Source organism: Pleurodeles waltl, chromosome 12 (assembly GCF_031143425.1).
Source record: "Pleurodeles waltl isolate 20211129_DDA chromosome 12, aPleWal1.hap1.20221129, whole genome shotgun sequence".
NCBI classification, from domain to species: domain Eukaryota; kingdom Metazoa; phylum Chordata; class Amphibia; order Caudata; family Salamandridae; genus Pleurodeles; species Pleurodeles waltl.
In genome coordinates this window covers 267,612,571-267,633,059 of record NC_090451.1, presented here as the reverse complement: position 1 = coordinate 267,633,059, position 20,489 = coordinate 267,612,571, and the positions used below count along the sequence as shown (strand labels likewise).

Genomic DNA, 20,489 nt, shown 5'->3' with positions numbered 1-20,489 from the left:
AACTCTTTTTCTACTTGTGGTCTGAGGTGGAAAGCTATGCCTCAATGACGTAGTGTGACAGGTTCGACTGTGTTGTTGGTGTGTAATTTTATTTCTTTGTTCTTCAGACCCAATTCCTTCAAATACTCTGTCGTATTGTGTGAGGAGCTCTTCCACTGACTCTTGATGTATACCAAAAGCGAAAACAACCACCTCTAGCTCCTCTGCTGTTTTACAACCCAACAACATCCCATGTCCTTCGGCCACATATGCTTTGGTACTGACGGTTTTAGACTCGTATGTGACAGTTGTGTGAAACACTCCTCTCAGGACTAATGGTGTGTTTTGTCCGTATGCTTATACCCTGACTTTTGCTTTGCTTAGAGTTGGGAGAGGGCTCATTTTAACGTAATCGTTGGCTGCAATGATGTTTATTGACCTGTCCACAACTGCTACAATGTTGTGATTACCCACTTTGACCTTACATTTGGGTAATTTCTTTGACGACTGCGTGGTGTTCCCTATTGTGAACAGGGAGTGAATGACGTGTTCCTCTGGCTCGTCATCATCCATGTCGCTTACGTGTTCAGACTTGCTGTTTGTCGCGTTGATGGATGCCTTCTCTGTTCGGGTTCTACTTGACCTGCATACTTTGACGAAGTGATTCAGTTTCCCACAACCAGAACATGTCTTTCCTTTCGCCGGACATTCGGCTAGCTTGTGTGGCGGACCGCCACAGTGGCTGCATGTTCTTGTCGGTAATTTATAGGCACAATGCTTGGCTTTATTGGGTGTCATAGCCATGGCGTTGACAGCCTCTTCTTTGACTGGTCTTTGTAATACCGCCTCCATATGTGACGCTCGAGCTTTTGATAGTTCTTTCGTGCGTCCCATCATGAGGATGTCGGCCAAGGACCTCCCGGACTCCTCAAGAATGCGTTCTCTCAATTTTGTCGATGCACACCCTCGAATTATCTGCCCCCGTATCTCTTCTGCTTCGTCCGCAAACCTACAGGTGCTGGCTAGATCACGCAGTCACATGTGGAAAGAGTCAATAGACTCTTCCGTGTGTTGTTGGGCTTGTCTGAATACGAACCGCTCGTAGTCAGTAATGGCCATAGGCCCAAAATGTCTATTGAGGGCCGCTATAAGAGTGATGTGAGTCTTGGGTGCATCTTCAACCAAGTTTTTTGAGATTTTGTAGATTTCTTTCTCTCCCAAATGAATGAGCAGGGCCCGTTTCTGAGCATCTTCCACTTTTGTCGCCTCAAAAAATCGCAGGACTCTCTACACCCATTCATTCCACTTTGGAGCCTGTGACGATGGGGGCACCATCCATGCCGAAAGGTTCAACAGGCGGAATGACTGACAAGGTGGAGGAGGATAGAGTGTCTGTTGCACCGAAAGCTTGCAGAGGGGTGACTGCGCAGTAGTTGGACAGTAGGCTGGGACCACAAAAGAAGGAGCAGTCCGGGCAGCATGGGGGCACAGCAGCACTAGTGCAGGATGGCTACCAAGGCAGGTACTGGAGGAGATGGCAGGCACTGGAGGAGATGAGCGTGGTGACACAACAAACACCGTGTGCTTGGGTGAGTCCAGTTGTGGAGGAGCAAGGTGTATGATCTTTGCTACTGGATCTATCTGCCCACCTAGCAAATGGCTGTGCCAGAACATCGAGGAGCCTGGGGGTGTGGCCAGGCCTAAAACAGTTTGGTAATACTCACTCAGGGGCCACTTGGAGGAGACGAATGTCGGCAGGCCCTCAGACGGTGAGGAGGGTAGAAAATGCTCCCTACACAATCTGAGCTACGGAGGCAGCAGGCGGGGCTGGGTGGTCCAACAATGGGCTGTGTGCTGCTGCCCACGTGGCATGAGAGCGACCGCCACGGTGTGCAAGATGCAGCGTGCGCGACACCCTCGTCGCCAAAATGTAGTGTCGGAGCTAACCGGCACTCAAAACGGAACAGAATAAATACACTGACGCCGTACTGGGTTTTTTATTGAGCACCAGTGAGCAGCATTCGGTGTGGTCCTCACTTGCGTACTTGTACCCCTTGCGTAGTCACCTTATGCTGCAACCTCGCTCACTTCATTATATATCCTCGGTCACATGACCTGAGGCAAAGTTCACTGATGCTCTGAAACAGAGGGGGAGCTGTCAGTGAAGAACCCATCACCACCCCTCCCTACTTTCCTCTAATGGTAGTGCCCCGAGACCAGTTCCGTCACTGGCGCGACACTACAAGCCTCAGTGTGCCCGCATCAATAACAATTACACACACCTTGCCCTTGCAACACTTCTATAATGCCCATGTTTGTACCACAGATAGGCTAAAACACCTAGGACCCTCTTGACTCTCCACAAAACTTTTGTTAAAATGTAACTTTACCTCTCTGATGGGGCATGGGCAAGAGGGCATAACAGTAGGACACATTCGCCTCTTACCCAATCTGGCCCTTGCCCGGCCAGAAAGGACTCTAATCATCAAATACAGAACGGGGTTCTGATCAGAACCTCCCAAAGGAGAGGAATTGTTTTTTCATTGCTGTGTCGGCCAGTGGAAGGCCTTTTCCCAGTAAGTCAGGAGGCTCCAAGATGGCGACTCCTTCCAGGACACACTGAGCACAAAGCACTGTGATACTTTTCTGCATTTTTGAGAGCACAGACCTTAAATAGGTTTCTTAGAGCTCTGGCTTTTAGAACTTTGTTGTTGTGCCAACACAAAACAAAAGGCCAGCTGGTCTGAAATCATCACACAACCCTCTGAGCAATATTTCAGTGAGATGTGTGTCAGGAAATTAACAATTCTGTGACATATCGCACGGATGATTAGTGGAACGTAAATCGTCTTTCACAATGGAAAGGCCCACTCAAGAACAATAGGAAACAATTGATATAATTAAAGGTTTATTTGAAAATCAAAATCCTAACGTAGTACACACCATGTGAAAAGTAATCAAGATAGAAATGAACAGAATGGTAGTTGCAGTGTTTACGAGAAGTGTGAACAGCAAAAAATACAACATATTTGTTAATCCATAAAGCTTTCTTTATTTCAATATGTCTAATCCCACCATCACCTCTTTGGATAACTAGACTAATCTTTGCACCAAAGAAAGGGCCTCGCTTGAGTTTCATGCTGTCTGTTATTCTGTCTGCGTTGGCAGGGAGGCTAATAAGCCCAGCAAGTGAAGGCTAAATAACCCTCCCATTAGCCTTCAGCAGCCCCAGGGGCCCCGCGACACCCCATACCGCCATCCTGTTCCTGGCGGGAGAACCGCCAGGAACAGGATGGCGGTATGGGGTGTCAGAATCGCTGCGCCGCCATGGAGGATTCATTTGGGCAGCGGAAAACCGGCGGGAGACCGCCGGTTTTCCACTTCTGACCACGGCCGAACCGCCGCGGTCAGAATGCCCAGCGGGGCACCGCCAGCCTGTTGGCGGTGCCCCCGTCATTTTAGCCCTGGCGGTCTTGGACCGCCAGGGTTAGAATGACCCCCTATGTCCCATATCCTGTTTGTAACAAAACAACAGGCTTTAAGGGGACATGTTAGGGGTACCATGACCCCCAGGACCTTCTGAGGGGGTCCTAGAGGGAGACCTCTAACCCCTGGAATTAAATTGGAAAAAAACATTTTGTGCAGACATTGTCATCCAGTGGGGCTCCTGCGTGGATTGGGAAAACAATTCTTTAAAAAAAGAAGAATGTGGGGTGGGGGCAGTGATGGTCAACTGATAATAGGGGCTTGACCTCCTGCAGGGGGGTTAAGTGCAGGCCACCACCTCACACAAAGTCCCTGCATTGCCGGGGGTTTGCAGCAACCATATCATATTAAGCTATAACTTTACAATAATAAAAGACGTATGAATTCACTGAAAAATTCAACGGGTAAGGTAGAGATATACTTGAGGAAGGTAGTAAGATTTTAACTTACATAAAAAAACTTAGAAAGTCACAGAGAATGCACTACCATTTGAAGGCCAAAAAAGAAACTGAAATTCCCCATGTATATGTAACTGACATAAGTATAATTATATTACATCTGAATTCTATGGCACTCTCCTTGCCTATTTAGGAAAATCAAGGCCATGATTGGACTTGGTGGAAACACATGGATACCAAGACCGCTACAGAAGTTGCAGAGACGCAGTCACCCACCATGTCTCTGATAAAGATTGAGCTGATGGACAGCCTACATGCTTTCAAACCCAGCTCAGAGAAGTCCTGAAGGGGGATATAGAGAAGAGCCTAGCTGAACTGAGAACTGACCTTTGCCCAAAACTCCAAGAACTCAGATCCAATGTAGACTCGGTGGGACAAAGGCTGCTGGACGTGGAAGCCAAGAAGGAGTAGCTAGAAAATGCACTGGCAAGTAAGTGACTCCTACAGTGGGGCCATGGATCAGCACCTACAGGATGTGCACACCAAAACTGAGAACCTTGAGAACCGTTCCCTCTGCGAGAACCTGAGAATATGAGGGCTGGAGAAGACAATGAAGGATCCAACCTGGATGCTTTTTATAGTGGCCATGTTTTCCTCTCTACTGGGAAACGTACAAAGACCCCAGAAGATCTTCGCCCTCACAGAAACTGAGAGACATAGTAGCCAAGTTTTACTACTGCAAAGAGAAAGAAGGAATATTGAAGAAAGCATGTCACAATGGCAAATCTTCCTCATACTTGTGTCATCTATCAAGACATTTCTCAAGCCACCCTTCAGTGCCTACTAGATTTCAGGCCAATCACAAGAAAACTGCGAGGCAAAACATCAGATACAGATAGACCTATCTTTTTGACCTGACTTTTGAGAAGGAGCGGAAACAATTCCAAATCATGGTCTCTTTCTCAAGGAAATAGACAGTGAAGGCACAGCAGAAAAAGAGTACCCAGGTCTGTTGGCTCAAAAGAAGGGGAGTAAGGGGAAGGAAGCACTTCCACCCAATGTGGCCCAGGGGATCAACAGCAGCACTGAACCTTAGAATACAAAGTGCACACTGACACTGCTGGAGGAAGATTCTCACTTCATCATTCTCTTCCTTTTTTGATTTTTGTTTAACTGTTTGGACAGGGAGGGAAGTTACAGTAAGGGGAGGAGGTACAGGATGCAGGGGATTGCCAGTCATCTCTATCTGCATACAGGTCTGAGTTATCATCAGAAGGAAGAAATTAAATCACCCGGTTCAAGCCCTCTTTTCTTCTCTTGCTATCCAACTCATCTTATTTCCTCTTCTCTGTAAATCTGCCCCTGTTTCATTTACTTTCGTTAATGCGATTTGTCTCTTACTGATGCCTCTTCTCATACTGGTGCTCCTTATCATCCAACAGAAGGCTGACCATCTCTTTTGGTTTCAGGGTATCTAGGCCCATATTTATACTTTTTGACGCAAAACTGCGCCGGTTTACCCATTACCCACAACTGTCCCTAACTAACCTAAGCTACACTTACTTATCACATGTAACGAAACGTTTTAAACATCTACCCCCCACCCCCCTTATGAGACGGGACACATGGAGGACAACACATACTAACCTAAACACATACTATAATATCCTATACAAATTTATATTTTTTTGGTAAATGTTTTTTTTAAATGTTTTTTGTGGGTTTTTTTTTAACACAAAAGAACCCCAACATAGCCCCCCACCCACCCACCCACACATGTAATAAGTCAAAAAAGAAAGACGCAGGACCCCCTACCCCCCACCCACTAACACTGACTAAACTAACAGCCTATACTAACCTAACACTAAGCCCCCTAAGCCCACTAAGTATAAGAACAAGGAAAGAGGAGGGAGGGGAGGGTATCATGTCCATCTATTCAACTGTCTAGAGGTTGGCCCTCCGGAGGGTCCTCTTGATATCCTTGGCCCGCCGTTTAATGTGCCGCACGTCCCGGCTCAGGTGGCTCACCTTGCGCAGCACTTTGTCCATCTTGTTTTCAAGTCTATTGAAGGCTGCAGGGTCAACAGCTGGAACAGTGGCAGTCTGGGTACCGGAGGAGGAGGTCTGTGTGGGCTGTCCTGCACCGGTGGCAATGCTGGGGCCAGGAAGTCCAGCAGATGTAGATTGAACAGAGGCAGCTGTAGGTGGGGCCACGTGGCTCAGATTGGTGGTTGTTTCTGTGGTGGCTGTGGTGGGCACAGTAGGCCCACCCTGTGGGAAGGCTCGCCATGCCCCGGAGGCACGTTCATGGCGATATCGCCAGGCCATCCTCCGGAACCCCGACTCCACCAGCAGGATGTGCTGGTATCACATGGCCCGACGCTGAAATTCACGGACCTGGTCTGGAGTCATGTTAGCTGCTGTGAAGACAAATGCAGATATGCCACATTAGTAACTGCATTGTGTGAAACAGCACAGCAAGTTAATCAGACAATACATCTACTGTACTTCTAACAGCTCATATCACGATACAGAGCATCAAATGTCCCTGAGGAAGTACATGGCAGGCCAGACAACAAAGGTCACACCACACAAAGCACATTCATAACCCAAAAGATGGGTAACAACTGGCCTTGACTGGCAATCTGAGTTCTGACAGTTAACATCTAAGAATCATGCTGCATATCCTCCACCAAGAGCTGGGCTACAAATGTCAGTGTACGGAAAGCAAAACTAAAGCCACATGGTTTGCAAGTTGTAACTGGACTTTCCAGTATGGTACCAAGTGCCAAACCTGAGTGTGTATACTGCTATGCAACCAAACCGTCACTTCTTCACAGGTATGTGTCACATACTGGTAGCATCAATACTAGGTACCCCATTCACAAACCCATGGCCATGTTTGAGGGGGGGCGGTGGATTCACAACTATAATTTGCCAACAACATGTTCACCGAGGAGTGTATAGGCTAATCCACACATGTTTGTCTCTACAGACACACCACAGGTAAGGTCTATCTACATTTTGGAGTCAGGAAACCAGAGAGCACTCATAGGGTCAAACATGTCAGGAAAATCAGAACTTAGTACACAACATATACTTCCAGTGAGGCCTGACTTACATCAGACACAGAGTTGCTAGAACACCCATGATCACGAATTGCATGCACACCTAGGCCATTACACTCAGGTTCCACAGACTTGATGCACTACATGTGGAAGTACATGATGCTAGGAGGTTCTACCTACTGTTTCAAACTTACGTAGGTAAATAGTGAAGCAGATGTCTATTGGGAAGCTATTAGCTCCACCAATCTTATAGAATGTGGGTCTGACAGGCTGACTTAATAGGGGCTGACTTCCATTGCGACTCTTGGTGATACAAGTGTCAGAGACATGACTATCCCCTGTACTCACAGTGGGGCCTACCGGGATGTCCTACAATCCCTACATGATACCATTGGATACGCATTGGCTAACTCAAAACATGTGAGAACTGCATTCCCACTCATGGAACAAGTGAAAAACTTGCCCACAGCATCACACCTTGCTATGCGTCCAACTCACACAAGTCCATAACCAGCAAACACAACACATAACAGACATATCAACACTTACTGTAGTGGTCGGGGTCCTCAAATGTCGCCACCTCTCCCACAGTGTAGGGCGCCGGTCCACCTGTAAGGTATGGAAGGAAGAAATGTGCTCAAAATCTGTGCACAGTGCAACATTTTCAGTATCATTTACAATGTGTAGGCTGAATAAGGAAATGGCAGCCATTCAGACATGATGGTAATGCATCTGATATTTCACGACCAACTTGTACGTAGCATGGGTCTCCTGTGACAGTTACACACATATCTGCACACATACATTGGCCCTAACTATCATGTGGTTGCAAACCTGACCCATAATTGGTGAGCACTAAAATATATGGAGTGTAATCGTCTCATCATGTGCATCCAAGAGAAACATCCAACGTCTGGTTACTTGAGGACTGCATTACCAGTCAAACATGCCTTGTGGCCATGACACATTTAGTGCGCATAGGCCCAATGTACAGAGGGAGGGGCATGGACTCCTGTAAGCCATCCTGTTGTTACAGTATAGTCAATTGATGTGGCCCAGCTATGGTGATTTGCACCAACCATGGAGATGTAAAGCCATGTGCATACACTTGGACTGCCATCCATATTTGGATTGTGGGTCAAACGATTCCAACAAACATCTTACGATGTTAGCTGAGGTCACCTTACACCTTTACACAATGTATTCAATTCATGAACTGACATTTATCCTAAAAGATTAAGAAACACAATAATCCCACACATTCATAGTACTTCTGTGAACGCTTTCCTTCCACACTCACCAGACTCCCATGAGACCAATGTTTGAGCCACTGTGCTATTATAAATTGTCGTGAAGGCAGCACTCATTTTCAGCATCATGTAGTGATTCTAAAGTCAGTCTAGCAATTGCGTCAACATGGTTGGCCTAAATGTTAGTACATCTGTACTTCTCTGTCAATAATACCCTATATAGACATGATTGGCTCCTATTTTGTTAGCTGTGCTGACAGAATGGCTGCACCAATTTCCTTCATGGTAAAGATACCTGTAAGTTTGCTGAGCACGTGCTACCTGACAGCTAGCAATTGTGATCCTTGCCATAGTGCATCAATGATCCCCTTATATGTCCCCAAAATTACACACAGTCATCAAGTTAGCTGGCAGACATTGCACTAATCCACTGATGTCACTACAGAGCTTTCATTTGTGCACAATAACAATAGTCGTACTCACCAACAGTGCCACCAATCATGATTCCCAGGTGGTCCAAGAGATCCTGCTCCCTGGTGATGAGGTCAGCCCACCGGTGCTTCAGCTGGTGGTCACTCCCCTGGCTGGCATACACACGCTGCAGGTGATGCAGCACCTTTCCCCACCGGATTCTGCGCGCCTCTGTCGGGTAGCCCTGTATGACCCTGCCTGGATCATGAGCGGCAAGAAATGTGTCACCAGCCAGATGAATCCCCCCAACTCCTCTTCCCCCATCCTGCCAAGACGTGGCCAACCAGACATACTTATAATTGAAGAGAAGGAATAGGGGTAAAAGAAATAGAAAGGGGAAATGGGTGAAAGTAGGGGTAAAAAGACAGAAAAAAAGTAAACCTAAACACTAAAAGAGCCCAACTATCACCAAACTAACACTACCCACAACAGACTCCCACAAACAAGAAATACACAAGATAAATGGACAAATGTAGACAAAACACAGTACTACAGTATACACAAACAAAATGTATTTCACAAAAGGACTTTACAGATAGCACACAGGACAAAAACAGCACAAAATCTCTGGACAACACTCTCTACACAGCCACACAGTCTAGAAGGATCATAGACTGCAAAGTGAAAGTGAAAGCACACCCACTGTGCATGATCTGTAAACAGGATATCCTATTACATCACTTCCTGTATGAAAAGTCCCGCCTTTTTCACGTTATGCGTCATTTATTGTTGCACAAAACTGTATTTGCGTCATTTTTTTTTAAGCACAGACGTGAATATTAACCCACATCCACATAATGATACATGGACTGTACAAATATCTGGATGCGGGCTATATTTCACTCCTGTGCATCAAAAAAAATTACGCAAATAGTTTTGGTAAACAAAAAATGAAGCACACCGCTAGGGACGTCAAAATTACAGTGCATTAACTGGTTTGGGGCATTTTTACTTGTTTTTTGGTTATTTTACATTTGGAACACATCAGAGATTGGCTAATTGAAGACAGTATGGTGTTGATGGTGTATGTTCACATGTGTGACATCATACTGCAGCGGAACATCATCCACTACACCCTTCACACTATGTTTACAGTTGGCTGACGTCATAGATGGTCATAAGTGTGGCCTACATATATGTGTGGCACAAATTGTGCATGTTTGCCATAAGGAGAGGATAGCAATGTGACGCACATATGTACAATACCTATTTGCCTTTGGCTCAAATTGTGTGCTTTAACAACTAATTTGTTGGTTGACCAGGTGTGTGTGTACATCACATGAAGCATTATTGTACATTAGGTTTTATGAATGTGACGTCCATGTGTCCAACCCTAAGATGCAAGTAAACATTGGAATGAGCAAGGGCATGTGTTAGTCATACATGTTACAAAACCCGCAAAGTATACTTCCAAGTTTTAGGGTCACGTAGACACCACATGTGACATAGCATGCACCAGATGGATGGCAGACACATGTTCATGTCAAAGGTCCACAATTTCTACATCCTATGTCCTAGAGTATTGGTAAGAGCTTCCTAGGCACTAGTTGATGAAGCCCACAGTGAGTCATACACATGCATTGAGGAAGTGGGTACCATGTTGTTTGCACAGACAGACAAGGGTCAATCTCATATGTATGATGACACCACAGTTGTAGGCCATAGAAGTGAGCCCCAACTATCAAGTGGCTGTGGTGGACCAGCATACAAGACAGCACGTGTCCACATATTTCCAGTGATCAATTGCACATAGGTATCTTGTTCATGTATGTGGTCCAATGATGATCCTGTAGATTTTTTGGGATGTCATTTGTCACAGTTCGGACCAGGACTCATCATAAGTCAGTGGAAGCTATTCCTGTAACTACTGAGTATCCTTTGTTGATCAATGTGAGTAAAGTAGATGTGGACATGTGAACCAACATGTGGATGGTCCCACCCTGTTACTAAAGACGTGTAATGAGACAGTCAACAGGGCAACCTTGGTGTGCTTAGTGAGATAATGTCTTAATTGTCATGTTCCAGCAGGTGTCATTACAACATTTGTACACAGGTTGGCCTCTGCACTTCCCACTGCATCTGGGAACATCATAGCCTCTGTGCTGTTTATTCTCGCAGCTATTCACCACACACGGTCCATCACTATGTTGTGCGCACTGTGATGCTGTATGTGAACTGTCATGGTTCTGACATTTGTGTATTAGTCATGTACATTATCAGAGGTTGCGGGTTGTGCTGAAAGCCCCGTACCCAATCCCTGCCTATGATCCTGGGACACTGTCACACTTTGTCATTCATGCATAAATGCAACCCAGAAAAGGGATGGGCCATGATTTTTGCATTTCCAGAGGATTTAACTCAAATGGTACAGTTAAAAGGCAAATGATGCTATACAATGTATTTGTGTATGCATGGTAGAAGCCCATGCCCAATGCCCCCTGATGAATGGCAGGTTTGCTAACGCAAGTGTGGTACATATGTAGACACAGGGATACTTTAGTGTGACACACAGATAGTTGCCAGTCAGGCTGATAGAATGCAAGATGATTCAGCAGCAAGCTACTGGACAAGTTACATAATCAGTGATCTGACTGAGACTGTTTGGAGGACAAACTAGACAGTTGACATGTCAATCTGTGTATGTCCTGTGATTTTGAAGGTGACAAATGAACCCAAGGGCTGTGTTACACGGCTTAATTACTATCAATGGTTGACGATGTATGTGACATAATGGCAACTCCTATGCTGTTCCAGGCATCATCAGGGGCAGTGCTTTTTGTAATGGGTGGTGTGCATGGAGGTGATCACAGGTGTGGGCTGCATCTGTTTTTCACCAGTCCTGTAGGTGAGACTTGCATTCTAAGGGCCAACAGACATTTTCACAAGGGGAAGCAATCTACATGTGCTAACAGGGCTTTGAAACTAGAAGACAGTGTATAAATTGACCTGATGTCCATGCAGTCAGATGTTCTTTGACAATGGCATACCATAGGAAAGGGTGTAGCACACTGGTTTGCTAATGTTGGTCTGTGTTTGTAGAGGAGGTATTTTCAGGGTACACATCTTAGTATTCCAGGGACCTCTTCCGACAGGTGGGTTGTGACCAGGTGCATGGGTGTGTAATGAGTTAGGAAATGGGCTGACATGTACATGGAATGTCATGTGTGCAATGCATGTCATATGTGTGGCACTTGTGCTGTCTATGTTCTGCTTCTATGGAACTCTAGTCACAGATATTCCCTGCAAATATTGGATGCAGTTGAACTAACTGCTGTCAAGGGTCTTGTCGGACATTCCTGTTAATGATGCCAAAGCACATTGACTGCCTCATGTATGAGGGTTGTTTTCCCCTTATTGAGTGATGGTGTCATATTTGTGTGCCATATGCTGCGTTGGACCTTGCTTTCAACATGTATGTGTGGAATAGTTGTGGTCCTCTGCTATAGGCCTTCAAAGGAGATATGGACATGATATATGTCATAAAGAGTGTGTGTATATGTGACCATTGTATGTTAGGCATCACATAAGCTCTGGGATGTTCCGTGTCCTACTCAGTATCTCAGCAATGCTCCATGAGGCAACACTCTTATTCTGATAAGTAGATATGAAGGTGTGTAAAAAGGAATACCCAGACCATGATATGGTGATTATAATAGGTGTTTATTTAAATTTGTTATCTAAAGTGGTGAAGGTGATCATATTCAGAAGAAATTATTTACAATCTGTTGCCGCCTGCGTATACCAGCAGCTGTGTTTTGTAGTTCCCCCTCCTGTTGCAGGTCATCATCCTCCTCTTCGTCCTCTTCATGCATGTGTGGCTCTGGTTCCAGGAGGGGAATGTTTCTTCTGATACAAATGTTGTGCAATATTGCATGTGAGGATGATCCTACAGACCATCTCGGGGGAATATAGGAGGCTACCACCAGTGATGTCGAGGCAGCGGAACCTTGACTTGAGGATGCCGAAGGTCCACTCGACAATGCTGCGTTTCCTCCTATGGGCCTTGTTGCATGCACGCTCTGCAGCTGTACTCAGGTTGCCAAATGGTGTCATAATCCATGGATGGATGCCATACCCCTGATCAGCTGCAAGAGAAAATGAATGGGATCATGTTGATGTAGATGGCACTATTGAAAAGACCTTTAATGGCAGTAGTTGTCTTGTGTTGTCTGTGACTCTTTTGTGTACTAATGTGACATCCTATGCTTGTAGGCTATACCATCTGCATTGTGTTGTTTCCTTGGCTGAACAAGTGTTTGTCTGCTAACCGTTTGTCAGCAGTATGTTTTGGGATTTTCAGTACAGTGTGCCCTCCCTAGCATTGTGACTTGTGACACAGGTGTCCGTGTGTCTTCACTGGGGGTGAGATGAGAGTTCCATGCACAGTTAAAATTGAAAGTCTTGTTAACACGTTCATATGAAAGTACCCTGGACATCCCATACCTTGACACGTATGCAATGTATTAATGTAAAGGTCATTGGCACACTTACAATTTGCAAGGTGACATTTAGGCAACCACACTCATTGACGTCTTCACATTAGGCTGTACAGTAAATTCCGATGTGTGACAGGTTCAATGGTGACTTAAGAAACATGGCTAGCGATGTCAGGACCTCAGTGTGTTCCTGTTGACATGTTGCTGTTGTGGTGTATGTGTTGTGTGTCCTAGAGGGTTGCTGTGCAGTGTGTATATAAGTAGGTTTTTGTACTTACCAACAAGTAGTCCATTGCCATACCGTCCATCCTGGAAGTGTTGATTGATGGTGCAGTAACGGCAGATGTAGGAGTCATGTACACTCCCAGGATATTTAGCCACGATGTTGGTGATCAATCCTTGGTGATCGACTATGGCCTGCACGTTGATGGAATGTGTGTGCTTCCTGTTGCGGTAGAGGTGTTCAGTTGCAGCAGGTGGCACAAGGCGTACATGTGTGCAGTCGATTGCACCAAGGACGTGTGGGAAGCCACTGATTGCGTAGAACCCCTGTTTAGTTTCCTGCTGCTTCTGCAGTGTGTTAGGGAAGCAGATGTGGCGGAGTGTCAGTCGAATGATGGCGTCCAGTACTTTGGGCAAAAAGGCGGAGAATGATGGTTGTGATATTCCGCCAACCAGGGCACCAGTTGTTTGAAAAGAGCCACTTGCCAGCATGTGAAGTATGCCAAGCAGCTTTGTTTCTGTTGGGATGGTGCGGGGTGTCACCAAAGTGGGGGCCAACTGCTGTTCAATGTTTCGCAGCAGCTGCTGAATGGCCTGCCAGTTCAACCGGTACCTCTGTATCATGTTGTGTTCCTGAGGCCCTGAAGGGTGGTTCTTGGGCGGAATATCCTCTCCTGCCTTCTGCGCTGCTTTTGGGGTCCCTGCTGGTGTTGTTGTAGCTGCTGTTGTTGCTGCTGGGCTCTGCGTCTGCGTGCATGCTGGATTAGAATCACCTCCATGGCTCCCTGTTGCTGCTCTGCTGCTCTGCTGTTTGTTCTGTGTGTTCTGATTAAATACAGGTGTGTTTGGCCCATTTTAATGCCTGCCCTGACCCAGGCGTTAATTTTTGATGCAAATCGGGCTGTGTGTCATTTTCTGGCTCCGCCTCCCGGCCGTGCATCATTTTTGCCCGAAAGCATAAATACGACGCACGGCCCTTTAAGCCATTTTTTGGATGGGAACGCCTACCTTGCATATGATTAACGCAAGGCGGGTTGCTGCATCCAAAAAATGACGCACACCGTGGAATTTTGTCGTCTGCGAGCTCGGGCATCAAAGTTTGAATACGGGGCAACGTTTGCGCTGATTGTGTGTCAAAAATTTTGACGCACAATCGGCGCAGACGGAGTATAAATATGCCCCCTAGTTTTAAATTCCCACCTGCAATCACCATCTGCTGGATCTTACTTTTTTTCTTTGCTCTCTTCAGGATACACTCCTCAATGGTGCCCTTGCATATCAGACAGTACACTGTGACCTGTTTTGTTTGACCTAGCCAATGAGCTCTATCCATAGCCTACTGGGCTACTGTTGGAATCCAGTCACTATTGTAGAATATAACTGTATCTGCAGCAGTGGGGTTAATACCAAAGCCACCAGCTCTTGTGCTCAGCAGAAACACAAAGATGTCAATTCTGCTCTGAAAATTAGTCACTGTGTCTCTTCTCTCAGAAATCTTTGATAAGCCATCCAAGTGCATATATGTGTGAGTTATGTAAACCATGTACTCCTCTAGCAAGTCAATCATTCGCGTCATCGGCGAATAGATAAGAACTCTATGGCCTTGAGTTTTCAGCCAGGTCAGCAGCCAGTAGAGGGCATAGGGCTTACCACTGTCGGTGATGAGGCTCTCCTTGTCTGGTATCCTGATGAAAGACCAGCCAATCTGAGGTCTGAGAGCCAACAATGCTCCAGGGCCTTCCGGAAAAAAGTGAAAATGCCTGTTCGACCAATCAGCTGATAGTTCAGGGAATCCATACATGACACACTGCTTTGCAAACAGATGTCCTCCATCTCTCATTGCCTTGTGTTCATATTCCACGCTCCGATCATTGCAGTAGTAATCTAGCAGAGCATTGGTGATCAGTGTGTGCCATCAAACACAAATGATGGCAGCTCAGTGACTCAGGAGTAGTGTACTCTGGGGTATGCAGACTTTCGCTGATGTGTTGCATGGTCCAAATGGCCAAACATTGCTTTATGAAAACTACAAAACACCAGATTCTAGAAGACAGCACAACTCTGAAGATTTGGAAAGGATAGTGGCCAGTCAATGGACAGTAGTAAATCCTTGTTCTTCAGATACCAAGACCTGGGTTGGCCTTCCTCCTTCTCTGCCCAGGGGTGCAGATGATGGAGCCTGAAGGAGGCTTTCAGAGACAGGAAAATAGGTATCCACCTTACCAAATGTCCCTGAAGCATGAAGTGTGCTATTTCTGCTGGGGGGACATCAATAAACTGAAAAAAAGAGAAGTAGTTTCCTACTTGAGAGTCATGCTGGTGGAAAGGGGACTTTTGAATATGCTCTAGTGCAGTAACCACCTGTTTTGAGAAAAGTTGAACACTTCGATCTGTCCACTCCGGTACATCAACTTTGAAATCCAGTATGGACTCAGTGAAATGTGTCTTTTGTTGACTCGTCAAATTACAGGGAATCAAAATTTCCATCATGTCCAACAGTTCATTTTTAACATCTTTCTTGATCCTTCCAACATGAAAGGCTTCAAGACCATGTGTGAATGACACAGCTGATTTTCATCAGTGGCAGATTTGTTCTCAACATGACTCTCAATCTCTTTGGAAAACCACTCATTACATTAATCATGAGAATCAAAGAACATTGGCATCATAAAGTGCAAAAGTGCTGCCAGTGACACACAAATTGAGGAGGGGACTCTAATGTTGCTCTTATTGCCATAGACGCTCAACCTGGTTCAAGAATAATCCTCAGTCCGGAACTTTGCTGGTTAGAGAGGAGGAGGGCTATTGTCTCCGGATTCCAGGTGATGTTGAGTTGCAATTGTGCTCAGTGTCCTTTTCAGTTTGGAAGGAATGGCATTACTTCTGTCATGTTTCATGTTCTTGGTTTGGGAATTTGTTTGGGAAGTTAAGGAGAAGGGAGACAGCCCATAAGCACTTAAATTACTACGTGGCGTACCACGCGTTCAATTCGAAGGCATTATAGTGCTCCTTTACCAAGACCTGGCATGGGGCACCCTATAGGGCCTTCAGCAACTAAAGCCAGTCATCAACTTCCTTCAGAGTAAATCAGTGAAGTACCTTTGGATAGATCCGTTTTGACTGCTTTTTACCTGGAATAGTGAGGCACACATGGTCTGCTTACTTGCAAAGGCTGCAGCAATCATCACCCTTACAGACCTGGCATTTCAATCAGACACCCCACCTAGGATAGAACGGCCATTGAGACGAGCTGGGAAATGGACTAGAGCAGTGGTTCCTAACCTGTGGTCTGGGGAACTCTGGGAGTCCGCGAAGCCGCCACCGGGGCCCGTGACTGCTTAGAAAATTAACTGATATTAACAGATTCATGAAGTGTATATAAATAAAGTGGCTAAATGTACAATTGAAAATTGTAAAACGTACTCTAAATGTCAAGAAATTTCAAATTGGAGACTGAAAATTAAATTGGTATCCTTAGATTGATTTATGGGAGCAGTACAGGAGCATCAAACAGAAGACTCCTTTGCAGACACTGCCACGCTCACCCCAATGATGAAGACAGCCCTTATTATTGTTGTTCCCAAGCCGGGTAAGGATCCCGCTGCTTGTTTCTCATATCGCCCCATCTCACTTCTCATCGTGGACGCAGAGATTTTTATAGGCACCCTGCCCTGATGATTAACTCCTTATATGCAAGACTTCGTGGGACCCGATCAGACAGGATTTATCCCAGAAAAGGACTGCCCTGATAATATAAAACATATTGTTAATACCATGGGCAAAACTTCCTATGCCAAAATACCAGCCTTTCGCTTTGTCAGTCGGCACTGAGAAAGCGTTCAATAGAGTTCAGTTGTCCTTTTGGCAGGATATATGTGAAAGAAGCAGACTGGGCCCGAAATTCCAGAGGTGGGTGTTCAGTGGCTACAACCACCCTGATGCCTGGGTCCCATTGCGATGCAGAGGAGAACACAGCAGGGCTGGCACCTGTCTCCACTCCTCTTCGCTTTTTACATTGAACCCCTTCAAGGCAATATGTAGAAATCCCACATCACAGGGGCCACATTCGGTCCCACGGAACACAAGAAAGCACTCTACGCCGACAGCATCCTTTTGACACTTACAAACCCGCTAACCACATTTCCAGTTCGACTCCATGAATTAGACTCCTTCAGTCGGTATCGGGCTTTAAGGTAAACACACAAAAATCACAAGTCCTGACACTTAATATTTCTGAGGAGAAACGGATTGCTTTCCAAAGGCAAGGCCCCCTTTCCTGGGCAAACCAACATATCACCTTCTTGGACATTAAACTCTGCTTAACAGTTGAACGTACAGAGGACAGAACTACTCTGAGCTCCTTCACATAGCCCTCAGGGATTTGCAGTATTTGGCAGATGGGGTGGGGCTTTCACACATATGTCATATAGCGGCAGTTAAGATGACCCTACTACCGTAAATATTATTATGGGGGTCATTATGACCCCGGCGGTCGGTGGTAATATGGCGGTAAGTACCGACAACAGGCTGGCGGTACCTATCGCCATATTATGACATTGGCGGGTTAGCTGAAGCCAACCCACCAATGTACCACTCCGACCACCCTGACGGTGACAACCGCCTAGCTGGAGATGTCTATCTCCAGCCCAGCGGGCGTCACTGTGCCACTCGCAAGATTATGACCCTGCCTACCGCAATGGTTTTCGTGGCTTCCTTACTGCCACGAAAACCATGGCGGTAGGCACCATCAGTGACAGGGAATTCGTTCCCTGTCACTGATAGGGGTCCCCTCGCCTCTCCAGTTACCCCTCTCCTGACCCCTCCTGCCTCTCCTAAGACTCCCCACCCCCCCACATACACGCTCCCCTCTGCACACACACACACGTTCCCACAAACATCCACGCATGCAGACATCCACTCACACACTCCCGCACACACTTTCAAACATACACACAGGCACAAAACACAACACACAGGCACTCACACCTTCATGCATGCACACTCACATCCAACACGCAACACACACCTGCATCCATGAATACACAAACACACCTCCAAACACACACACACAACACCCACCCCCCTGTCGGAGACCCGACTTAACTGTAGTCAGGGGATCCTCCGGCAGGAGACGGGATGGGGCGCTGCTGCCACCAGCAGCGTCCACCAGCCAGGCCATATTATGGGTCACAATATAGCCGGCGGGGGTCTACTGGTGTGGCGCTGCTGGTGGCAGCAGCGCCATCTTACCGCCATCCACCGCCATCGCCGCAGCCGGATTTCCGCCATCCTTCTGGCAGAAATCCGGCTGTGGTCATAATACGGCAGACAGCTGGTAGCTGCGGCACCGGTCTTTTGAATGCCGTCACCGTGGCGGTAGGCGGTTTTTACCGCCAATGTTATAACGAGGGCCTGTATGCAGTGCTTAATTTGTAAATAAAAAAGTGCCGAGCCCAAAGCCCTCCTCCTAAGCACGCGGCTGCTGCAATTAAATGTGCGAACTCAGAATACTTTGGCAGTGTAATCGCAACACCATTTCGGGCCTCTTTAATCCATTTACAGCCACTCCCTACCCCTTCAGCTCACTTTTGCTGCTATCTGCTTTCTCCCATTGTGACTTTTTTTCATTTCTCTCTTCCTCCGTCTTTCCCAGATGAGTCTTTTGCTCGCAGTAAATGCTTGAGGCAGAAAAATAAGCACCGTCCCTCAAAAAAATAAGCGCCGGCCCTCAAAAATAAGCACTGCATATATGTCATACAAGTGCTCTCCCTACAACCAATGAGTGGTGCTGGAAGGGAAACCATGATCAAAGTCACACCCTACTGGTACTACATGCCTGCCTGGGTCCACACTTGGTACCCGAATAAGGCTCTGAGGTGCGGGAGAGGATGCGGCTCGCCTGGCACTCAAACACATCTCTTATGGAACTGCTACTGCTATATTGGTCAGCAGTACTCGGCAGGATCAACACAATATTCGACACAGACATCCCCCTATCCCCTGCCTACATTCTATTGTGACTACTAAATGCACTCCAAGAGAGAGAGCAATGTCCCTGGCACTAGCCATGACTAGGCAGGCCATCTTAGTGCTCTGGAGCAGTGACACAGTTTCCAACACCATCTTTGGAATCTACTCGGGATGGAAAAAATCTCAGCAACACTTGAGGCAAAAGAAGCTTCCTTTGACAGAATGCCATGGCCATGAAGGTACACACAGAAGTCTCTCGCTCCTCTCTCTCGCAAACACACACGTGTTTCTCACACCCCCATATCTCTCTATCATACAGACACCCATCTCCCCCCCTCCCTCCTTTGAGACTTGGCACACGAACCGAGTCCGCTTCACTTCCTCAAATCAAGTACAATATCGCCGAGGATAAGTGCGTCTCGTGGAAATTTACAGTTCGTTAATTATAAAAGAGAACAGTGCAAGAGGCAGCCTTTGTCCCATTCGCTCACAGCTGTTAAAATATTATTAGTTGTGTTTTTCCTTGATGGTTTATCTTCTCGCATCTTTTTTACACGACTACAATTAATGATTAAACCTCGGTGCTTCCTAGATAAAGCAGAGCTGATTGCGAGGTGCAATGTGACAAAAATGTCCCGGCGTGCTCTAGGTGAGGACGGGCCTTTCTCAACCACGGGACAGGTCTGAGGCGCGCATGCGGATTCTGCAACCACCAAGACTCTTCTCGAAAATTCTGGCAGTGTCAAGGCCTTTTAATATCTGTCGAGTAATAGTTCTAAAATCACGTTTAATTAAATACAGTTTTATTTTCTGCTTGGTTTTGAGTACATTTCTGTACTAATCAAAATGAAACACATTATAATTTCCATTTTAAATGCCCTTAATTAGGCATCAGTTAGTACTGGTGTTCTGCTCATACCTCTTATTGTATTTAGAAAGTAAAAGGATGCACAATGTAGAGTACATGCTTTCACTGCTCTGAATATACAGTTTCTACCTTTCTATCATAGGCTTGATTTCTGGTGAGGTTTTCTCTGCGCAATAATATGAAGATCAGAGCTCTGCAGATCACAAAAGGCAGAATGATACGTTCATGGTGTCAGAGCTTTCCTATAGTTAGTGTGTGACATTAACTTTTGTTCAGAGTTTCTGTATGTGACATGTCATGGCCCTATTTGTGACAATTAAAGTGATACTTCCGTGCGAGTA

General features: G+C 46.2%; 1 pseudogene; it reads right to left on the bottom strand.

The window, feature by feature from the left end:
- Positions 1-336: 336 nt before the first annotated feature.
- On the bottom strand, positions 337-19,299 carry LOC138267119 (chromatin-remodeling ATPase INO80-like; annotated as a pseudogene).
- Positions 19,300-20,489: the final 1,190 nt, after the last annotated feature.